The sequence below is a fragment of the Ailuropoda melanoleuca genome, chromosome 1, assembly GCF_002007445.2.
Source record: "Ailuropoda melanoleuca isolate Jingjing chromosome 1, ASM200744v2, whole genome shotgun sequence".
Taxonomy (NCBI): domain Eukaryota; kingdom Metazoa; phylum Chordata; class Mammalia; order Carnivora; family Ursidae; genus Ailuropoda; species Ailuropoda melanoleuca.
The window spans coordinates 181,878,278-181,888,259 of record NC_048218.1 but is presented as its reverse complement, the minus strand read 5'-3'; the positions used below and the strand labels follow the sequence as shown (position 1 = coordinate 181,888,259).

The following is a 9,982-nucleotide window of genomic DNA, read 5'->3' as shown; positions in this document are numbered from 1 at the left end:
ACAAAGATAATAGCAATTCTGCAATTGGTTTAAAGCATATAACTGTAGGAATAGACGACCTTGAGAGAGCACTAATAAATATTCCTCCCCTCAGAGAGAACTACATGGAATTAATTTCAAGAGGTGAAATATCCCCTACTTTTAGAAACTGACAAAAGAGCTTCTACAAGCTGTTTAAAACTCTTACTTCCAAAGATTCAATCCTCTTTGTCCTATCACTCATGTTTCATATCACTGATTAAGTCTATTTTCTTTTATTTCCTTTCGACACACAAAGGAGTACTTTAATTTTAAAGAATTGTATTTTTTCTCAGCCAGATTCTAGTTCATCTGTCATTTTACATGAACAGGCTAATTCCTCAATCAGTTTGAGTTTTTTAGATGACTCCAAACTTTGGCAACTGCTAAGAACTACAGAAGACACAAACATTGCATATCACATAATACCTGACTTTGAGAAATTAATACTCTTGTTGAGGGCAGTATGTATGCATATGTAGTAATAAAGATTTTTAAAGCAAATAAAAGATGTATAATACTCAATATAACCAGATTCCAAATACATTTTAAATAAAATAATCTCTATGAAAAGGTAGCAAGATAAGAAACATGTTGTTGGGAATTATAAAGGCAGGCTTCCTGGAGCATTGGGAACTGGAAATAATCCTTCAGTAACCAATAAATTACTTTTAAGTGAAGAGAGGGAAAAGAAAACCTTTGATATGTGAGAGGAAAGCAGAGATACACTTCAAGTTCTGCAGAGATAAAGGGTGATTCATTTGAATTTATAAACCATCACATCTAGAATGTTGCTGAATAGTGGAAAGTACAGTAGGATAGCTTCAGAGAAGAGGAGTTTAGTATGACTGGAATGCAGAGTTTGATCTCATAGGAAATGAAGGATAATAGCAGGTTCTTAAATGAGAAAGTCACTCTTTTATAGCAATGCTTTTGGCATCACTTTATAGATTTCATTCCAAATAATTTTCATGTAATTAAAATTGGACCCGAGCTTTTATTAATTTCTGGTTATGAAAAATACCCCCAAAACGAAAATTAATTTCTTCTTCAATTATCTATTTAGAGACATCTATTTCAAGCAAACTTGAAATAAAATTAAAGACATGAGGTTCCATGCCAATTAATCTAGTATATAATCTTCTAAAGAAAGCTTAAAGTTCAAAAATTATATAATGAGATACAAGGTAATATTTTTTATAAAACTGACAGAAAAAATTAATATGTATAAATGTGAATGTTCTGAGACAGAGAGAGCAGAAACATAGTAAATAAAATATATCCTTAGGACTTCTTAAAGGAAGAGAACAGTTTCCTTCAGAAGAGTTATATAAACAATGAATAGTCAAATAATACTCTGAATTGTCTTTAGATGTTACTACTTGCATTTCTGGAACTAAAACTTTTTTTTAAAAGATTTTATTTATTTATTTGTCAGAGAGAGAGAGCACAAGCGGGGAAGTGGCAGAGGGAGAGGCAGGCTCCCCGCTGAGCAGGGAGCCCAATGCAATGCAATGCGATGCAAGGCTTGATTCAGGGTCTTGGGTTCATCACCTGAGCCGAAGGCAGACACTTAACCAACTGAACCACCCAGCAGCCCCATGGAACTAAAACATTTTTATTGAGAAATTATTTTAATGGAATGATTATCCCGAGGTACTATACAGATTGTTTTGGAACTTTGTGGGTTTTTTGTTTGTTTTTCCTTTACAAACTATATTCACCTATTTTAAGCTTTGTGGGTTTTTTTTTTTTTACAAAATTATGTTCACCTATTTTCTGTCATTATTTTAAACAAAAAACTTATTACTTATTCCAGTTTTTTAAATACAGAAAGCATAATAACAAAGTTTTTTATATAGACATCAGAAATGGATTTTTGACACATTGTTAAATAGCTCAAAAACAAAAATTTCTAGGTCACGTAGGTGGCTCAGTCAATTAAGCATCTGCCTTCGGCTCAGGTCATGATCCCAGAGTCCTGGGATTGAGTCCCACATTGGGCTCCCTGCTCAGTGGGGAGTCTGCTTCTCTGCCCCTCTCCTGGCTCATGCTCTCTCTCTCGCTCATTCTCTCAAATAAATAAATAAAATCTTAAAAAAAAAAAAGAAGAAAAATATCTAATGAACTGGCTTTCAAGGTATGGTCCCATGACCAGCAATAACCTCATCTGGAAACTGCTGAATGAAAAACTAAGGGATTGGACCCACCAATCTGATAAGCCTCTAAGGTAATGCTGATGGAAGTTAAAATTTGAGAACAACTTACATTAATGCATTATATCTAAATGTTGTTTTAGTAATATATTCATATTTTTCATTAATAACATCTTATCCTGTTTTGAAAACTTATTATAATGTGGTTGCAATCTATTACGCCTTTTTTCCATAATAATGCATTTTATCTGCCACAAAAATAATCCTTTCATGAGAAATTTAAATTGGCATGGCACTGAGTTGTTCTAAATGTTTATGAGTAAGAAATTGCTAGAACAGGAAATGTGTCAGTTTTAATACAAAAATCTTGATTAACATATTACCTACATAGAAAATATGATTCTATTTTATAGTAGAAGATAAATGTTAGCTTAAGCCAATATGCCTGACAAACATATATATATGAGAAACATACATGACAGTATATATTTGTCAAAATTATTAAATCATATATATATAATTAATTCTATTATAATTTATATCTCAATAAAAGGATAAAAATTTAAAGTACTATTTTACCAGTACACATAAACTCTTCTCTCCCATATTTATACAACTCCACAGAAATTCCTTCTGTCCTGAGTTAAAGGTTATTTCTAAATTATATCCTAGATTTATCAACCTAGATGAGCGAAGCAAAGGCAGTCCTGGAAACATTCCAAATTTGATAATTTAGCTTTGAATATGACAAAAGTAAACTGCCCTTAAAAAAGTTAAACCCTAGCCATTTCAGAAGAATCAGGAAATTATTCTCTCTCTTATTGATACTAATATAATGAATCCATGAACAGAGAGATTAGCACTTTCCTTAATAAGGACAGAAAAGGTCCTATATACTGTTAAAGCATTGTCATCCATTTTGTGACACTAAGGATGTGCCTATGGGAAATGCATGGGTTTTTAAGTCAGATGGACATGATATTTAACACACTTTTCAACATGTAATAATTTTGGTCAAATTACTAATTCTCTTCCAGCCTCAATTTTCATAATTGTATGTTAAGACTAAATGCATTAACATCAGTGTAGTACCTAGCATAATAGTAGGTGCTCAAAAAACCGGCTAACATTGCTATTCTTCTTTAGCTGATGCCATGTGACTCTATAGTTTCCCCTATCCTCATTAATTCTGATATAACATGACTGGCAATTGCATTCTATTCTTCTCCCACATCCTCAAAATCTTTTGGTGAGGACTGGTAGGCTTGAAGCCAAGAAGGGGAGAAAGCACGTAGGTGAGGGCAAGTTCTCTGCCTTCAGTATTTTCTATTCCCAAATTCCAGTATTGAGCCAATGAAATGAATGCCAGTTCATGGTGTTATTGCTGGAATTGCAGCTGGGCCCCTGGAAGTTGCTGGCAGTCACTGGAATTAGAATAGTTTCCATGCATAAAGAAATAAACAAGAGTGGAGAGCTACCTCCAAGCAATGCCCACAGTGGTAGCTATAATCTGAGTGGATTTAATCTGCCCAGCCAGACCCTTGGAAATTCCAAGGGATAGCTGGACAGGCTCACTCAGTCTTTTTATTAACCTTGCAATAACTGCATCTCCGTATTTTTCATAATGAAGCTTTGTGGACTCTGCTTATGACATTATGATAGGGTCTTACTCTATGTGATAATGTATTAATCAACCCTCTTTATTTTCTGTTTTTCTATTGCTTTCATATCTTGGGGCCTTGCTGACCCTAGAGAGATTGTCCCTCCCAGAGCTAAATTAAGTCCTAGAAATAGTAAAAGACTTGCCTTGGAACATGGCTTTTACATGCAAAATAACCAATTCTGAGCTCATACCCACAACTCCTTCATAGGGTTCTTATACTCTAAACCACTATTCTGCTCTATTATCCCCAGGGCCAGGTACCAGACAACTAGAGACAGCCTCTATACTGGAGGCCCACTGACATTATTCAAGTTAGCCAATCCTAACCCTGCTTATCCTGCCTCTCCTCGTTTTTCCCAGGGAAACCACAATAAGTGTTCTTGCCCACATTTCCCCCTCATACCCTGTGCCTTCTGACTGACCTTAGTGCTACCCTGCATGATTCTCTATATGGCAGGTATGTCCCCTCCTCTAGGAGTAACAAACAATCTTTTCAAAAGGCAATGGTTTCATGATCTGTTGGCCTCACCATAAATGAATAATAATAAAATCTACATTTTAAAACAAATGTGACAAGATATTTAATCAGAACTTCTCAAACTTTAATATGCAAAAGATTTACACGGACATCTTGTTAAAATGCAAATTATGTATCGATAGATCTCAAGTATGGCCTTGCATTTCCAACAAAATGATGCCAAAGATTCTAGTGTATGGACCACAGTTTCTATATCAAAGTACTAAACTAGATATACCCAGTTTCAATATTCTGTCGTATGTGAATTTTGGTGAAATATTTTACCACTTCACAAAGGGTTTCCTTCCTTATGCAATGAAAATGTTAAAAAAGAAAAAAAGCCTACCTAATAAGGATAACATGAGGCAACATGGAAAAAACAACAAACTTTCTTTAAGCTATAATTATATGTAAAGCTATGAAAAGTATAAACTGCCATGTAAATTATTTCAGAATATAAACTACTTGTATTTCACCCTTAAATACTATGGAAATAGCAATTTACATTTGGAATGCTTATTATGGATTTTTTTATATCTGATTATTAAAGTAAGTCTCCAAAGATCACTTCCCTTTAACATCATTAACATTATTTCTTATCTTCAAATACAGTTGAAAGGAATAAAATTAAAAATCTCTAAATATACAGATACTATTGGTAACCCTCAAATTCAGAAGATCTTCAAAATTAAATGCTGTTTTGAGGTTTTGTTGCCCAGAGCACAAAGTGACTCAAGGTATAACTACAGTTAGCCCTTGAACAATGCAAGGATTAGGGGAGCCAAATGCCCATGTAGTCAAAAATTCAGATTAAATTTTGACTCTCCAAAAACATAACTGCCAATAGCCTACTGTTGACCAGAAGCCTTATCAGTAACAGAAAGTAAATTAACAAATATTTTGTATGTTCTTTGTATCATATACTGCATTGTTACAATAAAGAGTTTTTAAAACAACCAATTTTTAAAACATTTATAATATCACAAATGTTTGAATGTGTGAGTTCAGAGGCACAGAGAGATTTTAAATTATTTTTCTCACTATGGTGTTGTTCTCTCCAAAACGTCTGAAGTTCTGCATAATGAAAACACTTTAATTTTTATGTTCTATGTAGCAAGTATTTCAGCACTACCTACACTAACCATAATAATTTAATTTTTCTGACTTGTTTTGTGATGAATTATAGAAGTAGCAGTAACATGCTGCTCTTCAAAACAATGGGAGCATATTTATGACACAAAAAAACTGTTTAATTAGTTTCCTTTTTCAAGATTAATTATCTGTCAATTAGTTAAACCATCCTTCTGACAACACATTTCTTGTGGTGGCCATTTAAATTATAAGTGTACTCCTAAAGATACTAGGTGCTATAAATCTTGAAAAAATTCAATGTCACATTTGTTATTTTGAAAAGAAAATAACAGTCCACATTTCAAAAAAGGTACTCAGAACCTATATTCAAGAGAAAATATTATGTAAAGGGTTTGGGGGTCACTTATTTTGATTAAGTTGTGCATTAAGTTTAGTTCTTAATTAAAAGGTAAAATACTTCCTCTACATCATAGGGCCATTCTTCATTCAATATTGCTTAAAATATTGCTGTTTTGAGCTTTGAAGGTTTTTTCTTTTCTTTTCAAATAAGAGGCCAAAGAGAGTATAGTGACTGAATATTAATGCTGTAATAGTGTTGTAATTCAAAGTAAAGATGAAAGCTATTTTTAGATCTTCCATTTTAGTTCTGCTTAAAGTGATTATAAATTTTCAGTCTGTGGGGACTTCTGTGTGGTAAAACTCATTCATTCTGTCACAAAAATAAATTTACTTCTATAAAATATAAAACATAATTCAATAAATACTAATAGTATTACTAAAGCTTAACTAAGGTATTTTCCTTACTTCATTTTCCAATGATTCATTATGCATCAATCCAGCTAAATCTAATGGTAACTAGGTTCCAACTTCATAAAGTAAATAACAAATACCATTTACCCATTATGTTTTGTTCTGTTAGATGTTTGGAAAAAGCTCTTACAATGATACAAACAGAAAACAAAGATACCAAAGTCAGATAAGAACACTACAAGAAAACTACAGGTCAATATTCCAGATGAATGCAGAAATTCTCAACAAAATACTAACAAACCAAACTCATTACCACATTAAAAGGATCATACACTACAATGAAGTGGATTTTATGCCTGAAATGCAAGGATGGTTCAACATACCCAAAATAATAAATGTGACATACCACATGAATAGAATGTAAGATAAAAATCATATGATATTCTCAACAGATTAAAAAAAATATGGCCAAATTCGATAACCATTTATGATAAAAACAACACAGTGGGGTCAGGAAAAACATACCTCAATATAATAAAGACCATATATGACAAGCCCACAGCTAACATCATAATCAATGGTGAAATACCAAATCTTCACCTGTAAGATCAAGAACAAGGCAAGCATGCCCACTATCACTGCTCCTATTCATCATAATACTGGATGTCATAGTCTGAGCAATAAGGCAAGAAAAAGAAACAAAAGGTAGCCAAATTAGAAAAGAAGAAACAACATTATCTTAATTTGTAAGTGGCATGATCTTAGAACAAAGAAATCATTAAGACTCCACCAAAATACTCAGAACTCATCAACAAATACAATAAAGTTTCAGAATACAAAAATCTGCATACAAAAATCAGATGGAGCTAAGGCTTACAAATCTTCCTGGAAAGCTGGCCTGGTAATTGGCTTATAATATCCTAGCCTTAAAAGTGATGAGAAAGTCATTTGCACACAAGACAGGAATTCAGCAAATTTTGGAGGCCTCATAAAGAATATAATTAATTCAAATTTATAAGTACCACTCCTAAAATAATTGTTAATATATATAGTGGCTAAGTTGGTTAAACATCTGACTCTTGATTTTGGCTCAGGTCATCATCTCAGGATCCTGGGATTGTGCCCTGTACTGAGTTCCATGCTCAGAGGGGAGTCCACTTGAGGTTCTCTCTCTCTCCCTCCTTCTCCCTCTGTGCCTTCCTCCACTCATGCACACTTACACATGACCGCTCTCTCTCTCTCAAATAAATAAATCTTTAAAAAAGAAAGAAAGAAAATTGTTCCCTTTAGTGAGTTTGCTAGTAATCTGACTAGCAAAACAATAAATGGTTTAAAAAAATCTCATACAAGATTTCTGAAGAAAACTTCTCATACAAGATTTCTGAAGAAAACTTCTAAAGAGAAATTCACTCTGTGGTCTTAGAAGTTGATCAATTGTTTATGGTTTCATCCTTGTAAAACAAATTCAAGAAAAGCTATATGGATAATTAAGAATAGTGTATCTATGAAATAATCAGGACAAACCTAATGAGAATGTTTTTTTTTTTATAATCAAAAATAACCTTTGGAAATAATTTATGATGACAAGGAGGACACTGGCAGGAAAATTTGTAGAAGACTTTGTAAAGAACAGAAGAAATTACTGGATGTTCTTTCAGTGTAGTTCTAGAACTCCAATAGATGCTTTTAGGTATTATCAGAATACCATAAAAATGTGCACCACAATTGCTCCTATGTTGAATAGGCTAATTTACATGTTGGGATATTTTAAAAGATTTATTTATTTTAGTGGGGGGAAGGAGAGGCAGATGGAGGAGGAGAGAGAAACTCCCAAGCAGACTCCCTGCTGACACGGGAGCTGAGTTCCTGACCTTAGCAGAAACAAAGAGTTGGGTGCTTGACCGAATCAACCACCCAGGCGCCCTAACATCTTTTGTGTTTTTCTTTCTAATTACAATTCCAGTTGTTAGTTGCTGGCCTAAAAGAAAATAATTAATGTTTGTATATTAACCTTGTATCCTGAAACTTTGCTATGCTTGCTTAATACTTAGGACAGTTCCCTGTAAATTATACAGAGTTCTCTACATAGACAATCATGTTATCTGTAAATAAAGACAGTTTAATTTCTTTTCAATCTCTACACTTTAAATCTCTGTACTTTATCATACTGTATAATTTCTATTATTGTGACTTGTTATGGTGTGTTTTGTGGCTCAGAATGGTAATCTTGGTAAATACTCAGATGAGCTTGAAGATATTACATATTCTTCCACTGTTGAAGTATTCTAAAAATACAAACTAACTCAAGTTGATTGATAGGGATGTTCAGTTCCACTATAGCCTTACTACTTTTCTACCTTGTTGGATCTGTCAACTAACCAATGGAGGAATGCTGAAGTCTCCTATAATACTTATTCAACCATTTTGTCTTCTCAGTTCTACAAATTTTTACCTCACGTATGCTGATTCTGTCTTATTAGTTGCATATACACTAAAAAGTATGTCCTCTTAGACAATTGATCCCTTATTATATAATGCTCCTCCTTATCCTGATAACCTTATTTGTTCTGAAATCTGCTTTGAAATTAATACAGCTACTCCAACTTTTTAATTAGTGTTACCATGCTATACATTTCTCCATCTCTTTACTTTTAATTTCTTTGAATCTTCATATTTAAAGTGGATTTCTTGTAGGTAATATATATATATATATATTTATAGACACTTAATCAATTCTAACTAAATTGATGTAGCTATACAATCCATATTTAAAATAATTATTGCTATATTTAGATATATAGCATATTTGTAATAGTTATTTATTTCTTGCATTTGATTCTCCCCCCCCTTTATTGATGTGTGATTCACAAGTATATATTGCACATATTCAAGGTGCAAGACATAATGTTTTAATATATATATAGTGAAGTGATTACCACAAAGTAATTAACATATCCATCATGTCACATATTAACAGCTTTCTGTGTGAGAAGGACACTTGAGATCTTATCTTNATATTCAAGGTGCAAGACATAATGTTTTAATATATATATAGTGAAGTGATTACCACAAAGTAATTAACATATCCATCATGTCACATATTAACAGCTTTCTGTGTGAGGACACTTGAGATCTTATCTCTTAGCAAATTTCAAGTATAAAATACATTATTATTAATTATATTTACCATGATGTACATTATGTCTTCAGAACTTATTTATCTTAGAACTTAAAGTTTGTACCCTTTAATCAACCTCTCCTCCCTTTTTCCAGTGCCCAGCCCGATAACCACCATTATACTCTGCTACTGTGAATTTGACTTTTTATATTTCAAATGTAAGTGAAATCACGAAATGTTTGTCTTTGTACTTGGCTTATTTCACTTAAGATAATATACTCCAGACTATCTATGTTGTCACAAATGGCAGGATTTTCTTTTTTATGACTGAATAATATTCCATTATTACTGAACTGTATCCATTGTCCAATGACAGGCACTTAAATGGCTGGTCATCTTCTTTATCCACTGTCCACTGACAAGTATCTAGATTGTTTCCACATCTTAGTTATTGTGAATAATGTTGCAATAAACATAAAATTACAAATCTCTCTTCAAGATACTGATTTTATTTCCTTTGGATATATACCCAGAAGTGGGATTTCTTTTTAGTTTGATGTAGTCTTACTTGTTTATATTAGTTTTCGTTGCAAAAGCTTTTGGTCTTATATCCAAAAAATCACCACAAAGACCAATGTCAAGGAGCTTTTGTCCATGTTTCCTTTCAG

General features: G+C 32.8%; 1 pseudogene; it reads left to right on the top strand.

Moving 5' to 3' along the window:
* The first annotated feature begins 3,010 nt into the window (after window positions 1-3,010).
* LOC117795574 lies at window positions 3,011-3,117 on the top strand (annotated as a pseudogene).
* Window positions 3,118-9,982: the final 6,865 nt, after the last annotated feature.